We start from the raw sequence: 24,465 nt of genomic DNA, 5'->3' as shown, positions 1-24,465 counted from the left end.
TCATATTATAAAATATAGAGAAAACTCGTCATTCAAATATCGATCGATTTAAACGACCCTCAACTTGGCAAAAACTCTCAAACTCTTCGCGAAGTCCCATGTTTGAGATATTTTGCCAAGATGAGGGCCATTTAAATCGATCGATATTTAAAGGACGAGTTTTCTGGCCAAATTTGTAAATACGAGCTTTCCAGAGTAAGGCGGTAATCTAGTTAATCACGCTTTTCGTTCACATTCATTAATTTTATAAAGACTACAATATCTCTTATGCTGTGTTAGAAATGCTCAAATAGACATCTAAAGAGGGACAGGATATAAACAAACCACGTTTCTACCTTTTGTTTTCTTTCGTTTTTTTTCCCGGGGAAAATAAAACTTGAAAATTATAAGAATTATTAATAAAAGACAGGGATAAGAAATTAGCTTGGGGGACAGAATGGGCACAGGTCGATGTACACACATATTTGCAGGTCTACTTCCGGACGCAATTGTGGGCTTGTCTTAAAATTGTTGTAACGGACAATATTTTGCTGTGGTTTGGAAGTATTTTCATTACAAAATGAGGCCATAACCATTTGAGTTATCGGACCTGTAAATAAGTATACGTCGGCAGAATAAAAATCAGAATATTCAATAAATTGTTTTATTGTAGAAAAATGTAAATAATAAATTCAAAATATACTGGATTTAAGGAAAGAGTAGACACTTATTTGTCATTTTGATCTCTTACAAATGCTGTATAGAACTGTGTTCATGACATTATCATTATAATTAGCCACGACAGATCCCCTGTGTTTTATTTATATTTATTCCTATGTTGGTAGTTCGTACCCTTGATGTCCACCGATAGTGATACCCAGTTTATTTTGGTCTGGTATTTTAATAAGAAGACGAACGACTGTTACAAGTTAGAATACTTTATTACTCGGACCAGAAAGATGAAAGTCGCAGCAAGATAAACATAATTTTACATTTCTTAGATGTAGAATATCTTGCTAAAAATCGTTGGCTTGCCATTAACCAGCTAACTGCCATACTCTGGGAAGATACGTAACAAAATATTTGGCCAGAAAACTCGTCCTTCAAATATGGATCAATTTAAATGGCCCTAATCCTGTCAAAAAAAAATCTGGGACAAAATCTATAATGGTGCGGCTATGTGGTCTTGTGGTATGACACTCGCTTTCGGATCAGAAGGTCCTGGGTTCGAGCCTCGCTCGAAGCATAGTTGAGTCCTTGGAAAGGCTCTTTACTCACATTCTCTCACCGTATTCAGGTGTAAAATGAGTACCTAGCCGTTAACAGCGTTGCTTCTGTCGGAAAAAAATGTATTATCGCCCAACAGGTGTCATGTCTCGTTCTACATGTTACGTGTTGCTGTTGGTCGGAGACCCTTTGTAAAGCGTTTTGAGCACGTTTAGTGGATATTGCGCCATATAAAAGCTCAGTTTTTTAATTAAGAGTTTGTACAGTGATAGATCATACGACAATCAATTTTGTAGTGTACACACATCTTTAATTCGATAATTCTTAATTTATTACTTATTTTATTTGAGCAGACGATGATCACAGGAATACGTTATGTTATTTATTTTATTTTTTATATTTGTTATATAGGTAGATAGTTTGGATGGTGGTAGGTTTGTATGTGTGTGTGTGTATGTGTGTGTGTGTGCATAAGTGTGTGTATGTATGTGAGAGAGAGAGAGAGAGAGAGAGGGGGGGGGGAGGGGCAGAGAAGGAAGGGAGAGACAGTGTGTGTGCGTGTGTGTGTGTGTGTGTGTGTGTGTGTGTGAGAGAGAAAATTCTTTGATACAAATTCAATTATGTGACCTTAATTAAGAAAGAGAGAGAGAGAGAGAGAGAGAGAGAGAGAGAGAGAGAGAGAGAGAGAGAGAGAGAGAGAGAGGGATAAATAATAAGATTAATGTCACTGCCACTTGAAAAATGTGAAAATTCATTTATCCTAATTACTTTAGAAACCAAGAACCCACACTAACCGTGCTAGCTTTTTGCAGATTTCGAAACTTTTTCATGAATCTCCATTAATATTTTACAGAAAACATCAAAAAGCAATTTTCTCTGATACCGGAAGTCTCAAAGGAATGACAGAATGTTTAAGTCGCGTTTCAATTTCAACAGAATTTGGACTATTCTCTCTTCTATGCAAATGTCGAAGGTGATTGAATTTAAATATCAAAATGATAAAATATTAAAATCAACGAAACAATACAGTCACTCCGGAAAATAATGGCATCCTATATCCAAAAATAGTATATCGAAAGTATATTATTTTATGAAGTAATTATGGCTCGTAAATAAATCAATACACAAATCTAAAACGGTTCGGCCTTTGCCTCCCTCGGATGACAAGGGAAAAAATACGGTTATAGTTATAAATGAAATCGTATGAATGGGAAAAAAGGGAAGGGGGCGAAGGGGTGAAAGGGTGAAGAGGGAAGTATTGAGAGGTAAAGTGTTCCAAACTTTGAAAGTTTTGTGTCCAAAACGAGTTCCCGCAATTTACGTCAGTCCATTGGTGTTTACAGTGTAGAGAACAGAGAAACATACGGAAATACAAGGAGTAACCCAAACATCATTTTAAGAATTACATTAAAACCAAAGTAGGTATATGTATGAAAAGAATACATCAAAAAGATTATTCGTCTGAGTTATGAAATGAAAAACAACCCCAACTAATATCGTAAGTAACTACAAATCATTACCATTGGAGATGTTAAAGAAATATAACCCATTTTCAAAGGAAACCTCATTCTTAAGCAGTAAAGACACTTGAATACAAATGATTTGAGAATGTTCCTAAAGCACTCATCGTTAGTGTATTGGAATATTTTCTCAGTGATGAAACAAAATCATGTAATCTTAACAATGAAAATTTGAACATTGTCCAACTTCTATTATGTAAATAGGACCAATATCTCATGGCTCAGATTAAAGAAGAAATTACAATATATGAAAGTAATATCAGTACCATAAAAAAAGAGGAAGCGATTTATTTATTTATGCTGCTCTGGAAATGTGATTGCTCTGATTAACCCTTTTTAAGTTTGTTTTCAAATATACTATAACCTAACATTTGGTATCTGTGTATTTTTGAGATCATTAAATGACATTAATTTCAGGTTTCATTGAAGCTCGAGTTGCTTCGTTGTTACTGCTATCTTGGTTAAAACGGTAAGGTCTGAAGCTGTAACCAGATAGATAACGAAGGAATTTAAGGCTAAAATGGAATTTTACCTACACATTACAGACTCAGTATAGGCTTCTATAACCAGGAAAAAGGCAGAGTTCTATGATTAATTATTCTGTATATTGTATTAGATTTTCAACCATTTTTGCTTCTTCTTGTTTCAGCAAACAGTAAAAATATAGGGAATAGAGCTACTTTCTTTTGCTGAGAATAGTAACACTTGTTGTTAATTTACACTTCACAACCCGGCAATTTCCGTGGGTAAGTGTGCATTTGGCATTTACAAATCCCGCTAAGTGAAATTTACACTTGAGGCGGAAGCAACTGTCTAAAATGTGGGTGAAAGTGGCAAATTGCCTGTATTCTTGTTATATAAGGTCGCGCTCTCGCACTTGTACCTTCATGATTTGTGAACGCGATAAAACGTTAATACAAAAAGAAGAAAGAATAATTCCAGGCAACCCACTATTAATTTACGTTGAGTCTGCATTGTCTATGAGCGAATTAAAACGAGCACTCTTATAGGCTTATAAGCGGCTATGTGGTATAGTATAGACTTTCGCTTTCGGATCGGAAGGTCCTGGGTTCGAGCCTCGCGCTCGGCGCATAGTTGAGTCCTTGGAATAGGTTCTTTACTCACATTCTCTCACCGCACTCAGGTGTAAAATGAGTATCTGGCCGTTAACGGCGTTGTCTTTGTCCGAAAAATTGTAATATCGCCTACCAGGCGGCATGTCCCGTCCTACGTGTTAAATGTTGCTGTTGATCAGGGACCCCTTGTAAAGTGCTTTGAGCACATTTAGTGAATATTGCGCTATATAAAGCTCAATTATTTATTTATTTACAATACAAATCGCCGATTATCTTAGAATATATATATATATATATATATATATATATATATATATATATATATATATATATATATATATATATATATATATATATATATATATATATATATATATATATATATATATATATATATAGACATATTATATTATACTATATTATATTCACGCGCTGTTATTATAAATCTGTTTGAAGCGAAAAATAAAATGATAAAATCCCCTTTATTCATCCCATAGGGAATTTCGTTACAAAAGCCGGCATAAAAAACAGTGAATCAGCCCAGTGTGACACATAGTGTGAGCAATTGGTGTTGTTTTTCTTATTCTTAAAAAAAAAAAAAAACCCCAAAAATAGCAACAACGACAAAAACAACAACAACAACAAAAAAAAAAACCCCAAAAAAATAAATAAAACAAAAAACAAAACCAAACAAACAAACAACAACAAAAAACAAACAAAACAACACATTCCAGAAGGCCAAGAGAGGCGTGATCCATATTCACTGATTGATAGTGTATTTCCTTATCCACCATCATAACCATCACGTCAGGCCCCCTAGTTCTTAAACTTAATGACATAAATTGACAATGCAAAGTTTCATTAACATTTTATGTTAAACGTTATTATACTAATGACTTCAAATACAGTCAAAGTTAACATAAAATAGATTCAGCGGAAGACTATCTTCCTCTAAGGTTAATGGAAAAGAATGTGAGAGGTGGAGATGATAAAAGAGGTAACCGAAGTGTCCCGTTTGTATGATTAGGAGATGAAAGGGACTAGATATGTGAATTAAGTCATATATTTTAGCAACCGGGATATCATTTTAACATATTGAATTTGTTTCTTGAGGGCATTGAAGTGTCAATATTAATATCGTCATGTCATTTCATTATCTCTAAACCAGAACTTTGGACCTAAAGAAAGGAAAAACTAATTAGGTAGGCTATATCATTAACATTTTTACCATCTCGTACCAAAAAGTCTAAGGCAGACATTCTAATCTCAAGGAAGCGGCCTGTAATGGCCAAGCTGAATACCAAGGGAATGACCTAATGTTCATGTTATGCTGTCCATAACATCAAAATGTCTGTTGGGATTCCGGGTATCTAAGACTGGTCGGTGACATAAGCTGGTCCCTTAGAGAGTACATTTCCTTTGTCTACTCTGTCTGGAGGGATGAGAGGTATTTACTGTCAAGGACACAAAAAACATTGCTGAGAAACAGGACCTTAGCAAGACAAAAACAACAACAACAATAATTATAATAATAATAATAATAATAATAATAATAATAATAATAATATAATAATAATATAATAATATAATAATAATAATAGTGGTAATAATAACAATAATAATAATAATAATAATAATAATGATAATAATAATAATAATAATAATAATAATAATAATAATAATAATAATAATAATAATAATATAATAATAATAAAATAATATAATAATAATAATAATAATAATAATAATAATAATAATTTTTAATATTGTCGATACTTCTTGCTGGATATCGTCCATGTCCCTTTACAAAAAGAAGAAAAGCATATGGTACAAAACAAAATAACCAAACAAAACAACTAAATAAGAGAAGGCAAAAGAACAGAGGAAACAAAACGGATTGCTCGATCATGTAATTGGGCATGTTGATGGAATATGTATTACCGATTCTGTAGAGAAAATAATATGATGAGATAATAATAACCCAGAAGTGATTAGGTAGTCTCGTCTGTTAGACTAGCGTCCTATCATTATCATTCTTCTTCTTCTTTTTCTTCTTCTTCTTCTTCTTCTTCTTATTATTATTATTACTACTACTACTACTACTACTACTACTACTACTACTACTACTACTACTACTACTACTACTACTACTACTACTACTACTACTACAACTACTACTACTACTACTACTACTACTACTACTATTATTATTATTATTATTATTATTATTATTATTATTATTATTATTATTATTATTATTACTATTATCCTGCCCATCAATGTTTTTGTTTATTCATCTTAACAACGCCACTACCACATTATCTCATTCGTCTTTAGTTTTTCATTCATCCTGTTTTGTTGGTAAAGGGGAAAAAAGTCCATTTTTTTCTGTTTTCGTATATTAAATTGAGGCTTACATTCAATTTCACATTGTTATTAATGAATATTATGTAGGATAATGTCTGTTATGGCTTTTGGCTTGTATCAAAATTCACACCCATACAAATGTTCCTCAATGATTTTTAATTGAATAAATAGAAAATAAAAATAAATAAAATAATATTCCCTTTATTCATTCCATGGGGGAACTTTGCCTCTAGGGTCTATTCCAAGGGAAGACTGGAATAACCTAGGCGTCAGACGCAGTGCATCGCCGCTAATTGAGCTGGGGCGAGGTGACTTGCTCAAGGCCACACAACGCAGCGGCGGATGATCAACCTCAATACTTTTCGGCTATGAAGCAAAGACTGTACCGCCGAGACACGCTGTCCCTTTATGGTTTTGTGATATATTTATCATTTTGTTAATATCATCTGATAAAACAGATTGATATAGAAAAAAGATCATCACTTCAAAACACCAATATTACTGGGTAAGGCCTTATGCTCAAAATTCAATTTTTTACGCTCAACTTGTAAATTTTGAGTCCAAAATATGGGTTTATTGAAGAGAGTGTGGGTTTCGATTTTTAAAATTCATTAAAAATTTCCTTATTCTTATCAAGATATTGACTTTGAACTTAATTTTCTTAAGTTTATTTCGATATGATAGCAGATTAAAGTTGTGGGTTACATGTTTGGTTGTCCCTTCAGAGACATAATGGGTTGTAAAGCTTACATTATCAGAGTCTTTGTAGTCTTGGTAAGCCAGTCTTTTCTCCTGAAGTAAAAAAGCTACCAATAAGAAACAATACTGTGGCATCACATCACCCGTTAGGGGGTCACGATAGAGCAGCCGTTTGAGCACTCGCTTCACACGCAAACGGAACGAGATCGTCCAGGCTGAAGTGGAGATTTTTTTTCTGACGCCTCTGTTCACCCAGCAGTGATTAGGTAGCCTGGTCTGTTAAACTAGCGTCTCATCCAAAGGGTAGCAAGAAATTGTTATTGCCGTTTCATACTACAGGAGGCGTGATAAACGGCTCCATGGGCCTAATGTTTATGAAGGAATATAGCTGCCGTTTATTCTAAATTCATTTGAAGCTTGTAGCCAGTCCTTCAGAGCTAAAAAGGTTTTAAAAGGGAACTGTGTTAACAATCTAATCGCAGCTGCTGGAGACGCACTGAACACGTCGTTGGAAGCCAGGCACATTTAATATAAATTAACAAAAAGAAGAAGAAGACGGATAGCGGAGGAATAGGAGGAAGAGGAGAAAGAAGAAGAAGAAGAAGAAGAAGAGGTGGCAGTCCGGAATGGGAATTATGCTCCCATGCCATGACATAATTGATCACCCCGATCTCTTTCCTGAATTAATTGGCGACTTATTAGGTATCTGATATTGAGTCGTCCCATGGAAAAGGAGTCGAGCATACATTATCATAATATCTCTAAAATGTGGCTTGTGCTGGTCGAGGCTGGTTCCAACTAATGCAATATTCATAATTTACCCCCGAGAGCATAACCTTCAAGGACTGTCCAGCTTTCAGGATATCATTATTTAGGATAGTTCGGTTGTCACTGCACGTTTAAAAAAAAGAGAATCCTTTTATGTCTTTATGGATGGTAAGGGAGACATAGCGGATTGGCTTACATAGGGAATAAGAAAAGAATGTCTGTGAAATGATTACAGGATTTTGGCACAAGAAACAGGAAGTTTGTTGGATCATGGTTTGGCAACTTTAATAATCATGACACTATTCTATATGAGTATAAATAAACTATCCTAGAGAATGTGACTTATAAACTGTAGATCCCACAAAGACAATCAAAGAGCGGTTAGAATAATATTAGTAGGTACATACTTACACGTACCAATTCCATTACAAGAATTCTAATAAACACATGCAAGTTTAAGAACGTATAGAGACCAGTTTATCCAGGCGATAAATAAAACATTTACTTTTACGTAACACTCTTGTTTCTTTGATCATTGTTTGTTTTCCTATCCAAGGGTGTGATTGAAAATGTGTTCTTATATAGTTCAAATTATATATCAGATAGTGATATATAATAATAATAATAATAATAATAATAATAATAATAATAATAATAATAATAATAATAATAATAATAATAATATATTACATTGTTGCTTCATTAGTAAAAAAAGTATCAATTGTTTGTGTTGTTATATCTATAAGACATTGTCTATTTCAGACCTCAGGCAACGTTGACTTTTCGAATCATTGAAAATCTACCAAGAAAGGAATCATATTGTGATTTCTTTTGCTGATTTATCGCAGCAAAATTCGTATATTCTGAGAGTTGTGTATGGTCGCCATTTGAATTATCTATCTTTATCTTATTATTAAGATGCGACACCTATTTGGATTGTTGTGGTAATTTTTAAAAAGAATTGAAATTGATTCGTTAGTTTGAAAGAAAAAAGAGAAAAAAAAGAAGCCAAACTAAACAAATAGATGAGAACATTATCATATAAATATGCACTTGTATTTAGAGCACTTCCAAAGATCCACAGTGCTAAATACGTCATTTATTTTTCTTGCAGGAACAAATAAACCTAAATTTACATTTTAAGTTGTCTATTGGATACATTTTTATACTAGCACTCTCCGATATATATCTGTAGACATACCTAAGAGGTCACGAGAGGTAATAAAGTGCATTAAAGTGCATTTAAAGTGCATTGGCAAAAGACATAATGTAGAGTGTTGTGATATTGTCACTCGTCTGAGTATAAAACACCATCAACATTGCTTGGTTTGGATACATGATTGAAACGGCTGCTGAGCAAGCGATGTCACAGAAAACATTAGTCATTCTTTTCATTAAAAAAACAACCAAACAACCAAACAAAAAACCCAATAAACTCTTTGATTCCGTCATCGCAACTTTTGGAGCTCTTTAACTCGATCGGTAGAAGCCTTGTTTGAATCTACTTAAACTACCCCCCCCCCCCCAACTGTCAATCCAACAGTGATCGAATAGTTGTTGGTATAATTAATAATAATCTGGTGTAAATCAATTTGCGACAGAACGGAGCCCAAAGCCCTGTTCAAACAGAAGCTAGAAATAAATAAAAACTCCTTGTATTGTTAAACTGGAAACTCAATACTGCTCTCAAAAACAAAATATTTCCATATTCTACGTCAAGTATTCCACCCACTTGGATGGATTTTACAGCAGCTTTAAACAAAACGGTAATAAGTAGAGTGACACAATTAGCCGTACAGAAACGATGGCTTAAATAGTTGGAACAATCTTTTTTAAGTACTCGAATGAGGTTCACATAGACAGAGAAATGTAACAGTATAAAGGAGCTGTCATTATTTTCGTTGGTTTCTTACCTGAGCAATTTAGTTACTAAGAAGGGGTATTTAGAGAACTATGTCAGGTTAGAAAGTACACGCCTGATATTACGATAGACTATAGATTACATGCACTCAACCTTATCCTTCTATAAAGGATGGAACACCATGAAAAAAATACAATAATCTCTAATCTCTAAAATGGGAATTTAGTAGGTCTGCTTATTTTTTCCTTCTACTTCTTCACATACCTTTCTACGCAGCTTTCTGTCCTTGTCTTGGGGCGATTTATTGTTTGTTAAGGGATGAGGACAGTCGGGTGTGAGCTTGAACGATACATTATTCGATACACTAGTTCTTGTAAACCATCGCTCTAAAGGGGTGTGGGTAAGACATATTTGAGTTCCTCCCTTGCGTCCGGGGTCCTGCGCATGTGTGACACTCAAGTTTGGTATTTTGGTAGTAAATTACTACTATTCTTCCTTGAGAATATTTCCAATTGTCTTTCCTTTCCTCTGCGACTATGATGCAAGCGTATTATAAACTCTGATATCTAATTGCCCCTAACTGTTCTGTGTGATCGAATTACTTATGTATCTAAAAGTAGGACCAGAAAAAAAATAAAAAATCGACTCAACCGGGAATAGACCCAGAGTCATTTTTGCGTTTGGGCTGTATTCTATTTTTCAAGATTGGGGACCTCAATACCCTCCTCAGAAAGACAAACGGGTTCCATAAATTCGAATACCGGGGTCTCCATATTATTTGCAACCAGAGATACCCCATGAACTTATGTATTCTTAACACGAGGGCAACACTCACATATTAAAATTGTTTAAAATCGAAACGGTTCATTCTATTTCTTTCAAACACAATTTTACAAGATTCGTGAAGAATCGTCCCGCATTAGCAAAGTTAAGGGCTTGTTTTTGGTTCATGTCATTTCCAGAATTAATTTGTAGCGAGAGGGTGACATGGTAATAAATAAGCATGAGTAAATTTAAGTTTACTTTATTTCAAAGGGTGTGCTATCCCGCACCATCTATCACACCACTGATGTTGTTCCGGTTCATATCATTATAGTTTTCATAACATATGAATTGCTTTCACATTCCGTAGGTGAAAGATAACATTTGTTGTTGATGAAAACTCTCAGATAGAACAGTGAAACAAAGACGGAGGGATGAATGGGAAAATAGGATATAAATAGATATGACTGTCGATTGATTGATTGAATAATTGACAAGTTGAAGGAGAATGGAATTGGTGGCGGAAGAAACGTATATCATTCTAAAGTGATAATTGAAACAAATGTAGGCGGGCATCCATCTATGCGAGTCGTGTTAATTGGCAATTATGCAGATTTATGTGCTAATTAAAATCATTCTTGAGTTTTATAACCATGGATGCGCAAAAACATGTATACTGTTACTAATGAATGTGTATTTTATAGATCGACAGAAGGAAATATAGAAATGTTGAAACTTAAAAGATGAATAAATCATTCAATGAAAAGAGAAAAATCCAAATGAAAGAAGACAAATAGATATAATGGAGAGATTGTATAAGAAATAAGGAAAAGAAAAAAAAAGATATGTATATATATATATACATATATATATATATATATATATATATATATATATATAATAGAGAGAGAGAGAGAGAGAGAGAGAGAGAGAGTGGAGAGGGAGGCGGAGAGAAGAATGCTATATTCAAAGCTGCTACGAAGAAGCAATTAAAATTATTCACCTTTGTAAATCATAAACTTGTCATATAGAAATAATTTGGGAAATTGGCTAATGTATAGCTTGGTGAATGGAATCATATAATATGATTCTAGTAAATAATAAGATTTAATGACCGTCAGATATTCTTACTGAGAAATTGAAATCGGTTAGACAGTCATAAACTGATAATAACGTGATATAATAAGTAAGAGCGATGAAATGAGAGGGAGACAAATTTGGTGACTTTTGATTGTAAAAAAATAATGAAGACAAATGAATATAAAAACTTCGAAAGAGGACAAATTACCAAACAAAGACCGTTTCGAACTAATAAACAATAAGAAAAACAATAAAACGTGAATACACCACTCGAATTCTAGACAGACATCAGAAAAGTATTTTAGTTGTCTTATTGGTTAGTACGATCTCAAAAATATAAACAAATAGATGCGTTTTCTAGGTAACAAAGCACTCGTTCGGAAAGGAGAGGATTAATAACGTACATATGCATGGAATATGATGCATAAAGAAACAGACGAAATAAAGATAAGAATTCTTCTTAAATTGTATTTTAAAGCAACTAAACAAATTTCTTCCTCATCAAATATTATCGATTAAATTGTTGTCATTGTGAAAAAGGAGGAATATAAAAAAAAAAAAAAACAAATTTTATTTGTGTGTTGTGTTTCGTCTCACAGCAATTTTATTTGATCTTCCCATTCCATTTCTTCCTTGAACTAACAAAATTGTTTGTAACATACGATGATTTAATGGGAGATAGAGTCCTAATTGGTAAATCTTATAAACATCGAAAGCCACGAATTTTATAAAAGACAAAACAAAATAATGAACGAATTTTAAACTTAATAGATATAAGGGAGTAATACGATATAATAATGAAATTTATTTATATCGCGCCCAGTCCTCTATACAATAAAGCTCTAGGCGCATATAAGTTAACATGGTTTGGTAAATGAATAACATATAAAAATAAGGATAGGAATATTACTGTATTAGTATATCACTTTAAAATGTGGACGATGTGATACAATTTAAAATCACTTACCGATTGGGTGTCGTCCATTATGCCAGATTGAAAAGTTAGTCCGAGCAATGAATAAGGTAGGTAATCCAGTAATATATTGTATTATGAATGGCACAAGTTCACTCCAAAAGTCAATAAGACACTCGTCATATAATATGTTATGATATCACCAGCACATTTTAAAAGTTGGTTTAGGTATTGTTGGAGAACAAAATCTTAAGTTTCTTACCTGTGAACGATATATATTATAAATATATATTCATGAATATGAATGGGTCATAAATCACAGGTCGTCTTGACGGGTAGATCGTTTATTGATAAGATGTTTAAAGGGATAATGTTATACTCTGTCCCTCTAAAATAATGTCATGATAACATAATACATATGCATCGCAATTACGCGTAACATGAAATATGACACTCACATTCACACACATACACAAACAGATAAAGACAAACACACATCAACATAAACAAAATTCAAATACACAAAAACACATAAGCAAACACACACGCACACACACACATTCATACATACACATACACCACCTTTACATAATAAATCAATGGAGCGTTAGAGAAGATAAGTTTTCTGATTATGCTTTTCAACGCAACACAGCATACCGAAACTAAAATAAACCATTACAACCTTGCACCACCACAATAATATAACAAAAGGACTCGGAATATCGCCCACACGAACGTGCCAACCCTGTAAATCTAATGGCAAATTTCAAATGAAAACATTCAGTTTCAAAGGGTCACCAGATAATCTATTTCAATTTAGTTCCGCCTTACTTGCTCGTTAATTATTGTTGCTGCTACCCGTGTTGGCACAAAGTGACACAGTGGAGAATGTTCATCTTTTTACGTTCAGAGCGAGCAACTGGGTTAAAAGAGGGTTTTAATGTTTGAAGAGATTACCATTAACTTCGAAAAGATCGTCATACAAAAGGGAAATGATTAGCAAATATTGGCAAACAATGTAGGGTGAATCGTTTATCTTATCAATAGTTAGTCAGTTGTGTTGATTCAATGGTTAACGCTTCTTCACAATTGTGATATAGTTGATAAGTTACATTATAAAACTGGCTATGTCCTAATGACAATACCATAACCACCTTGAATACATGCCTACTAGCCAGATCGGATGGCCTTCTAGTTTGTGAAGAAACATCGCATAAAATTACATTTTTACATTTAGATATGCAAAATTAAATCGATTTTTGAGATATTTTTTTCTTTTGTATTTCTCTTTCTTGTCCTGTCTGGCACCCTTTAGACACACATGTCGGATCTTTATTTTCACATTATGCGACGCGATGCCTTTTAAAATCATTTGTTTAAAGAAAATAGTTAACGATGTTATAAATCTGGTAGGTCAACAGTTTTCGGCTGGTAGGCATGTATACAAGAATGCTATACATAGGACCATTGTTTTCTTCAGTTCATACATGTCTATTACCCGAATCAATCAGCTCTCATGAGTAAAATGCCAAACGTCGTAAGGAGTTGAAATGTTGTTCTTCTCAACATTACTCATATGTCTAAATAGTGTGATAAATATTCTCAAACTATGGGGCTGACTGATTCGTCTGTTCGTCTGTTAATGAAGGCTAATCACAAAAACACTGAATTGAATAAAATGAAAACAAATATGACAATTTATAAAGCGTATTCCCACGGATTTGTCATGCTCAATATTCTTCACAATGTTTCATTAATTCTTCCAGCAAGCCTTATGGAACCGTATTTCCATTGCCTACAGTACCAGTCGCCAATTAAGCGTTCTTGTTGTACTAACACTCTTACAATATCCGTTGCCTACAGCCAGGTACCTATTCAAGTGGGGTAATAATATGTTTTCAGTGGGGTAATATGTTTTCAGTACTTTATCTTAGGAAACAATGTCGGGACCCGAATTTCAACGATCACTGGCACCCATCACACTATTGACCACGCTTAACCAACGAGCCGCACTATTACAGAATGCCTTTCTCCATTTCGATTGCTTATTAATTTGTTTGTATTTCCAAGGTAAATGACTTTTAAAAAAGTCCTTCAGACTCAGCTACCCGATCACTGCGGGGCGAGGGGGGAGGGGGGGGGGGAGGGGCGCAGTAACAATTCTCGACAGCACCCGGGATTGATCTCAGTCAAATTTCGCGTGAAGAGAATATTCTACCAACTGAGCTATGGGGACCCCCCCCCTTCCCCCAGATGTCTTAGGATGGACCTTTATTTGTCAAAGGAAGTCTAAGTTTGATATATTTTTAAGAACAAATTGAGGTTCATCTTTATTCATCGATAATCTAAGTAAAATATTTCCAACCAAAACGATGTCTTTTGTCAATGACGAATGAGAAGTGTTTGACTGGAAAATATGCAAGTTTACAAGGAAAACACTCAGCATTTTAGCTTATCCTCATTTATTGATTGTGACTTTTGTAAACTTGAGCTTTTGTATAGCGCAATATCCACTAAAATGCTCAAAGGGTCCCTGATCAACAGTATCAAGTAACATATAAAACGAGACATGACATCTATTTGGCGATATACAATTTTTTTCCGATCGTGACAACACTGTTAACTGCCAGATACTCATTTCACAACTGAGTACAATGAGAGAATGTGAGTTAAAAGCCTTTTCCAAGGACTCTACCATGCGCCGAGCGAGGCTCGAACCCAGGACCGTCTGATCCGAAAGCTAGTGTCATACCACAAGACCACGAAGTCACTTAGACATGTTCTTTTATCAAATCAGAAGTCAACCTCATCCCTACAAATAACTGACTATTGCGTTGTGTTCTTGTTTTCAATTCTACATAATATATTATTCAGCTGCCGACGATTTATATTTTGTCTTTAATACATCCAAAATTGTGGGCCTTGTTCGAGTTTCGCACTGGACGGCGCAAAGTTGAGTCACTGAAAAAGGCTCTCTACTCATATTCTCTCACCACATTCAGGAGTAAAATGAGTACCTGGTCGGTAAGAGTGTGGAAATAGAGCTTCACATGAGTCATGTATCGTCTTACTTGTTACGGCGTTATTGTACTATTGGCTTACTTATTTTACTATTGTAAAACGCTTTGAGTTCATTCAATGGTCTGTGCGCTTACATCAACTTTATAATCTACAATAGGTATGTATGTTGTTGCTCAACGAGGGATATTACTGAAAAGAGGATTTGACCTGAATCATTCCACTTTCTGCCAATAATCATAAATATATTATTTTGACTTTGTTGTACTTGTAAAAGTTCAATCAATGGTATATAGTGTAACGTGACCTTTCTTAATTTAAATACAGACTGACAAAAATAAACCCAATCGTATCAGTAAAAAAAATTACACTTACTAAAATTAAGTCTGTTAATTACTCATGATCCATTTGATTTATTGCTCGATAATCGTCGTCAATGATTAATCAAACATCCTCAGTACGAATTATTACAATCCCATTCCAGATGCCACACCACACATTTTAATTCAAACACGGCTTCACACAGCGAGAATGTTAACAAACAAATCTCTCTAGAATGTAAATAAAACAAATCACGATTCTAATCCCTTTTTAAACCGCCAAGTTAATGATTGAATTCGTTAATCACACCGGATGGGATTTACAAACATAATTTCTGTATATTATCACAACCACGGAAGTCTCTTGTGCCAGTACAGGCCTTATTTAGACCCGCTCGTCGGGTGCTCAATGTATCGATTGAACCGAACCGAACTTAGAATGATTCTCTACCCACAAAATCCCCGCTTCACTAGTTTGACGACCGCCTGTATCTACATCGTTTTACACGGGTCATGATGAATTAAACTCTTAATTAAAAAGAAGTGTTACGACTTCATAATAAACCTGGAGTGCCGAAGACGTTTTAATGCTGTTTTAGGATGATAAATTGCATTCGGTGAGTCATGGGTTTACCGGCATTCTTTTATGACACGAGTCCACATTTTCTTAGGCATTTGAAAGAATGGATGAGCTGATGGGTAAACGATTTCAAAGGAGGATATTATTTTGAGCATTTAATAAATCTATTAGCAAATGCATTTGAATAATATTAGTTATGATTATCTTTATTCAGAATTTTAGTTTACAGTCATATTCTACTTACATTTACTTATTCCAGTGAGCGGTGTGAGAATTCTACACAGAACACGACAAGTGCTTTAAGGTGCTTGTATGTTATTCTTGCTTTCTTTTAGAGCTAGAAGACCTCAAAAGTTCTCGTCTGTTTACTGAAAGGACGAGAGTTTTGTGTAAGAAGGTCTTTTGTAATGCTATGCTGGTGCTTAGACCAGGGTTGCCCCACGGTGAAGGTAGTAAAACAATGTAACCGCATCTACGCCACACCGAGAATGAAATAGATACTACGATTATCCCAACATCATATATTCTCTTCTTTATTGAATCAAATAAGACAGAGATAATAGGTAGATCTAAACATCATAAAAGAAAGAATTGTTTTAGGTCTTTATGTCTTTATGTTTCAAAACTACAAACAAGCTCGGTTATTTTAAAAAAATCTTATCTTATACTTATTAAGGCCGAATATACGACATATCCTTTAAATGCCTTTTACAATAGAACATATTACATAATCTCAAACAACATGGCATAGACTACAACATTTACATGCATCTCTTGTCAAATCGTTTACGGAAACGAAGACATTTATGTCCATGTGTAATGTAAAGTCAAAGCAATTATAACAATTATAGAATACTGAACCTATTAAAAGCTGTTCATAACTAGATAAATCAAAATTAGAATGTTACAGTCTTCATCAGACTACACTAAGCTCCTAGTAAATCGCACATCAAATTACTTATTTAATGGCTGGAGATCGTTTTCCATTCTTGGTCCACAGATATGGAACGACCTTCCCAATGATATTCGCTAGTAAAGTGTCGATGCTTTTAAAACATTAATTTATCATACCAAAAAAACGTATTATTAAGTTTCTGGCAATGTTTCACATTTATTGGATAACGATGTTTCCTTCTTTTGAGTAATAACTGAAAGTGTGTCTGTCTGTTTATTTGTTAGTTTGTGTGTGTATGAGAGATTGTTAGTGTTATTTAGAATGCCATACTTGTAACTGTGAAGTGCATGGAGTTGACATGTCATGGTTAACATAAATAAAAGTGCTATATTATATCATATCAATATTTTACCCACACACGATATCACGCTCCAAAGAGGTAATTTATGTTTATTCAGAATGACCCAGTCTGTGTTTAATGATTTGTAAATCTCTGTTACTTCAGTCTCTGAGTCTTTGGGACTAAGCCCAAGATATCCCTTATCGTAAATTATTCCTTTACTTTTACTTTTTAGCAATTTCTAATTAGTCATTCCTTCGTCTGAGGCTTGTTGGTAGCATATTGGTGAGGAGATCATCTACGAACATAACTACGAGTTGGGGCTCTGTTGTAGTTATAATTGTAAGGAAAATAGTGAAACATAAAATTGTTGTCCAAATATCGTATATCAAACACCAATCCTTGTGGAAAAAGCTTGATTCACAGCAATCAAAATACATACATTTTCTTCCAACTTGTTTGTTTGTTTTTAAGGGTTTTACGGCGCTTGGAACACATAAAGGTCATATCAGTGGCATTAAAAAGGAAGAAAATGGGTTAGTAAAAAGTTCTAGATTTGCAATTAAAACACCCAAGAAAAGGTAAGACAAAGGGGAATTAGTTCAAATAGGAAACAGATGCAGATTCCAAGAGGACATTATCAGTGTACTCAGTTTGCGATCATCCAGACACAAGCACAGGTCCCCACTAAGAGGAATACACTCAAATGTTTTCAAATCATATATAATATATAAATAAAACATAATGCAATGCATAACAGAGATGCTTTACAAGGGGAAAAATATAATCTCCCAAAATTAACTATACATTTGACTGTTGCTCTCCCAGCTAGGGTATCGGGCCAGTGCCAGGACAAAACCAAGTGATCTCATCCCAAGACAATGTCTTCTTCCAACTGAGAAATAGGACACGACATTGAGGAAAAACATGAGTCACCGTCTTTGAGTCCCAAATTCAGACGTTCGTGTTTCGAAAATGATTTGTTTTGTAAAATAACTTGCTCTTTATTTTCTCATTCAAACAAAAAGCAACGATTCATCATGATTTAGCTGCTTTTATTAGATGCTTTACTTAGCGAAAGCTGAAGCAAAAGGGTTTGAGAATGCCGTTCAAAAAAGTTCAATCTTTTAATATTCGTGTGACGAACACCACGCCGTTTGACAGACATTTCTTTATCGCGGTTTCTTTGTTTGGCATCGTTCCATTTCTGTGCTTTTTGGCAAACTTGAGACAGTTGCCAGGTATTCAGCAGACATCCTGGTCAAATAAGAAAAAAAGGAAAAATTGCAAGAAAGCTTGCATCAAAATACAATGAAAAATGATTCTGTTTATAGATATCAGTTTCGTTTGTTAATGTTTAGATTGAATGATAACAATCAACAAGTGATCTAGGACATAATCATGCTAATTTTAATTTTAAAAATTCTTTGAAACGTCAGGCTTTATTGAAATTGTTATTTTAAATCCGGCTATCTAATTTATCTACTTTATATCTCGATCTGCTTGGCTGTTTATATGAATCAATTCTCTTTCTATCCATGGAAAGAATAGAAATGCAGGCTTGAGTGACAGATAAACGAGTTTGATGTCAATCATCTCTCTATCACCTAATTGGTAAAAGCATATAGCGTTGTAGGGCTTTTAAGTAATGAAGAGAGAAAATGTCTATAACATATCCAGCAAACCTTCCAATCACCCATCCACCCACCCACCCACCCACAAACGCGCGCACACACACACACACACACACACACACACACATCTCACCTATCAATATAGATAGTATGCGCTTGGCTAAGAAGCTCATAACATTGCCATCCGGAAGTATAACGGACCAACACACAAAACTGTGTGTATCCATGAACGTTTATAGTCAGGTTAATACAGTTCAGTGAGTATTACTCATAAACGCGGATGGCAAAATACAATAACAAAGGTTTGAGTGACGTCATCTTCGTTCTATCTATATATGGAACACGGATCTGCTAAAGTGCACGCTTATTTGAAAGGGGCTCTAATATTATTATATTTTCTCAATTCATCTTTATAATGTCATACAGGGCTGTTTCCGTCTGTGGCTTCGTAGCACCAACAATATCTATATCAATATCGATATAATATCTCTCTGTCCATCTATCTATTTACATCCTATATCCTTTCTCCCCCATTATCCCAAATACTATATTACGCCCTCTCTTTTCTATCTCTTTATATAATCCTAATCCTAATCTAAGTCTCCTTTTTATTCACTTTAAAGTCTTTTTTCTACTTTTCATGTCTCAATCACTCTCACCTCGGTGAAATGCTAAATGCCACTCACTATTATTCATACGCCGATAACACCCAGATGCTCTAAGCTATCATCATAAGATTAACCCCAATTTGATAGATTTTAATTATTCATAACCCTTTGTTATAAAATGACAACCCGGGAAAGAAATTTGAATCTAATGCATATGTATGCTTATACTAAATATAAGTCAGTCATACGAAGTAATATATTATGGTACCATAAAGTAATTATTTTTGTTTGTGACCAGATAGAATATATGGACTAAGTCGTTGCTCCTTAAATGAAATAATATAGTTTGAAACTGAGGAATATGTTAATTATTGTTAAGTTACAAACATTTATGAACTAAATGTTCAGAAAACAAAAGAATATAAATAAATTTAAAAAACAAAAAAACATAATAAACCAAAAAACAAAAACAAAAACAAAACTAAAAAAAACCCCACCAAAGTAACACAAAAACAAATAAAACAAAAACAAAAAAACAAAACAAAAATGAAAACAAAAATGAGATAATCATATATTAAGCTTTGTGTTTTTAAACATTTGATTGACTATAGAAAACGATTAATAAACACATATTTCTAGCTATTTTGCTGAAATGTAGCTGGAATAAGATCCCAAGGTTTTTGAGTATCAGTGAAAGCAACGAGAGCGAATCTGAAAATCGAGGAGATGGCAATTTTCTCATTCATTTTGCCATTTTCTTGAAACCAAACCACTCGACTTCCAGTGCATTTTCTCAATCTACCATACAAATGATCTACAACGTATTGCGGTTTGCGTCGAGGTAAATTACTCAAACATCTGCCAGCCAGAAATAATGTAATACTAAAACACAACAATATGTATAATCTTAAAAGTTAAAAGATATAACGAAATTCAGTTCTTTGTTATTGTTTTTAGCCATTCATTTTTGAGTAGTTCTCACTAACGTGTATTAATCAGACTATAAACGTTTATGGTTTCACATCGTTTTGTGTGTTGGTACGTTATATCCGGTCGGCGGACGCCATGAGTGTTTTAGCTAAGCGCATGACATCAATAACGTATCAACACACAAAACTATGTGTAACCTTAAGTTTAAAGTCTCATTGATGTAATTTAGTGAGAATTGATAATTAAAATGGCTATCTAAAAACAATAACAAAGAGCTAAGTGACGTCCATTTGGTTCCTTCCATACACTGTAATCGCCAAAGACTTTGATTTTCATCCTGCCTACAATAGTGCCAGATTCCGTAACTGTATAATAAGAATTTGCACATCAATGTAGCGCATGTTTACGATTTCACCACATTAAAAATGCTCAAGATGCTTCATTAATTACATCTGAGCAAACCATGTGGAAAAGAATGCCCATTTCACACAAGCGAGCTAAGTGGCCTGTAGGCGTATTGCGTAATTGCACTTGTAAGAATACCCTTATGGCAACCAGGTACTCATTCCCATCAGAATCCAGTCGAGAGGGGTAATGTGTGAGATAATGATCCCACTCAATTGACCTTAGTGACGAGACAACATTCCGTTCGACACCATGTTATGGTGATGGCTAAATGATATTGTAATAGTGTAATAGTTGGAAAAAAAAAGGGGGGGGGGGGGGGGGGTGGCCGAGTGGTTAATGTGTGGAGCTAATTTCATTTACTCGACCGTCTTTTATCAAAATCATCTTCAGTTGATTAGTTGACAACATTGACAGCAGTATTTGCAAAATGAAATTAGCACGCAGTCTTCTTCTGCAACTAAGCCCAGTGTCAAAATAAAACTGTTCCCTGCTCGTTTAAGGGCTACCCCACACCGGAGACTGCCTCAAACGACCCGGCACTACCGTCCTCTGAGGTCTTCCGAATAAAGACGTCGGGCACGGAGAAAATACTAAGAATAAAGAGAAGAGCCGCAAGACCTACCCATGCCAAGCAGCCGACATCCTATGCCGTTTTTCTTTAGAGCTTTATGGGTAGGCCCAGCGGCTCTTCTCTTTATTCTTAGTATTTTGTTCGTGCCCGACGTCTTTATCCGGAAGACGGCAGAGTACTGCAGTGCCGGGTTGTCGGAGTCAGTCTCTGGTGTAAAGGCATGAAAACTTATCCATTGTTAACGGAACGTTATTTCTAATCCCTCGCTTTCCGCTCAGGGCTTTATCCACTTGTTCAATTGTCTGCATACCTCATGTTAATTTTATTCTTTCTCCCATCTTCATTAAACAAGACTCCAGGTGCGCTTGTGCCCACAGGATCGCGTCTCTATCAGAGACAAGCCAATCGTCATTAACCTTCCCGCTAATTTTAAGTTTTTCCCCAGGTTTGGCAATCAAAATAATTGGATCTCATTGGCTATCTAGAAAATCCCATTCTTTCTTATTGGCTATTCCAAATTTGCTGCTCAGGCCAATATTGAGAAACACTCATCTCTATCACAACTAACGGTCACATACGCTAGTATATCCAGAGAAGGATCGGTTCTCAAATTTCAAACCTGTAAAAGGTTTTAACTATCTCTCGGTTGAAGGTTATATTATTGTTTTGACTCAGTCACAGTGGAATGAGATATTTCACGGATTTGGAGTTATTAAATGAGTTATTTTTATCCAGGGAAATGTCACGAGCTTGCAAGTGAATTACGAGTATTCCTTGATAAAAAAGTATTTAATGACTCCAAACCCATGAAAGAATATCTTTACTGTACCCTTCAAAGGTCTTAGATATTTCATAACTAATAATTTGTAAAAACGCTTCGTTATTCGATGAATTCAAGTTATTTACAGTTCGGGATTATAGCAGCATTGTCATAGGGAGTTCCAGACTAAACGTTGATCGGTCACGGATGCTAATTTGGTACTTTTAATGTCAATTTTAAAAAATGATCATTCAACAAAAAAAAGTCATGTCTAGACACTAACCATGGACATGGGATAAGAAATTCAAGATTGTTATCCACTTCTATGACATTTACTAGAAAATGTTATGCTTCTAAAATGTTGGCATTTACTTAGACCATTCCGGATTTTCCAGTAACATGTCAGCTTTGTTGTTGTTGTGTGCAATTTTATTGTTTTCGGAATGTTTATTAGCGATGTAAATAAATGAAGGCACAATGAAATTGAAGGTATTTGTTTATTAAAGTTTGTAAATGTTTTCAAGTCATGTGTGAGTGAGATTATTTGGGTTCCTTTAACTCCCACTTAGAAAAGAATGTTGCATTCCGCCAAATCAAGTTGACGATCATTCATAATGTGAATGGTTGATATTTATCTCGGGCGATAGTTTTATTATTCTCTCTCTCTCTCTCTCTCTCTCTCTCTCTCTCTCTCTCTCTCTCTCTCTCTCTCTCTCTCTGTATATATGGCCGAGGTAATGGCATGCATGTGTTTAGTAACGTCTATTCGCCATTTGTATTTTTCTACGTCTGCTTGAAAGACACTTTGACCCAAAAAAGAAAAACGTCGGATTTATATTCATACGCACCAAAAGGTTATTTTAGATGGGCAATCAGCAGTCTTTTCAACCTGTATCTAAGCCAATTAAATGCGTGAAAATATTATTCTGAAATCGTTGAATACATTTTTTATTCAGCGGGTTCGAAGATTCAACGATTATATTTTTACTAAGAAATTGGGTTTTCCAATGAGAGGGTGGAATAATACTGAGAATTCAATGCAATGCATTATTATTACTATTATCATTCATGTATATTTTATATGTACTGTATTCTATGGAGGTTCGACAGTTGAAATACTTGTATAAAATTATAGCTATACGTATATTATACTAAAGTTAACATTTTGGTTATGAAACATGCTAGTATTTCCATTTATATTCAATATGTATATTATATGATGCCTGTAATCTACCGCCAAGCTCCCCTGTCATACATCATAATCACAATTATAATTCCTAAATAATAAAATGTAATAAATCGTTCAACTGTCAGTTGATGTTTGATATACAAATGTAATAATTATAATTATTACCATTTTCACAGAGTTACCACTTCCCCTTGCCTTTGATCGGCAAATAAAAGCTATTATGATGTTTCGTTCAAGATTGAAACGGTGGCGAAAGATAAACTAGAATTGGCTCTTTGACCTTTTGTTTAAATTCTACTTGAAGGTCCCTGACAGCCCAGAACAGTCCCTGGAATCCCAGAATAGCTCTAGTCACAGAAGAAACCGTTGTTGCTTTAAAGAAGGGTCGTGAGGAACCAGAACCAACGCTTGAACTTGCTGACAATACACCAGACGCCTGTCCGTCCAAAGCAGGGTACCAGACAAGCAAGCCCTGGTTTGGAAGTCTTCAATAACGACAACTTGAGATAGACAACCGGTTGGATTAAAGATTAGCCAAACGGTCTTTTACCACCCAGTGACACATATGATTAGACTTTAAATAAACAATGAAATAAATGCATAATAAATTAGACCCACTCCATTAGAGCCAATTTTCCTGTGATTAGATAAATATAGACTAGGAATCATAGTTAAAATGGTCAAATATCCTTCATCCATAATCATCATCATACCTTCCACTTATTCTCTCTATCTTTTCATGTAACATATAATTACACTTTTGTATAGAATTGTTATTATTGTATTGGGTGTTACTATTGTCGTGACTCACTTGTTATTAATTCAATTAGTTATAAGGGACCTTAAGGTGATTCACCCCCAGATTAAACCTGTGCCTTTTGTGGTGTAGGTTGAGTGGCGCAGCTGGTAACAGTAGCCATAGCACGCATACTAGATTCGAACCCAGACCAATGAGCTTAT

General features: G+C 34.6%; 1 protein-coding gene across 3 annotated transcripts in view; it reads right to left on the bottom strand.

Moving 5' to 3' along the window:
* Positions 1 to 16,010, bottom strand: part of LOC144958851 (uncharacterized) — a 157,064-nt gene extending 141,054 nt beyond the window's left edge. For 2 of the 3 annotated variants that reach the window (XM_078891108.1, XM_078891100.1), the window contains exons 1-2: positions 15,646 to 16,010; positions 12,307 to 12,514 (exon numbers count right to left, since the gene is read on the bottom strand). The gene's annotated coding sequence lies outside the window, so the exon portion shown is untranslated. Of the gene's footprint in view, positions 1 to 12,306; positions 12,641 to 15,645 lie in introns of all 3 variants that reach the window. The other variant, XM_078891123.1, reaches the window with a different exon arrangement.
* Positions 16,011 to 24,465: the final 8,455 nt, after the last annotated feature.

This window comes from Berghia stephanieae, chromosome 1 (assembly GCF_034508935.2).
Source record: "Berghia stephanieae isolate SIO BIC M18660-M18661 chromosome 1, UCSD_Bste_1.3, whole genome shotgun sequence".
NCBI lineage: Eukaryota > Metazoa > Mollusca > Gastropoda > Nudibranchia > Aeolidiidae > Berghia > Berghia stephanieae.
Note: the sequence above shows the minus strand (reverse complement) of the source record. Positions and strands in the feature narration are given on the sequence as shown.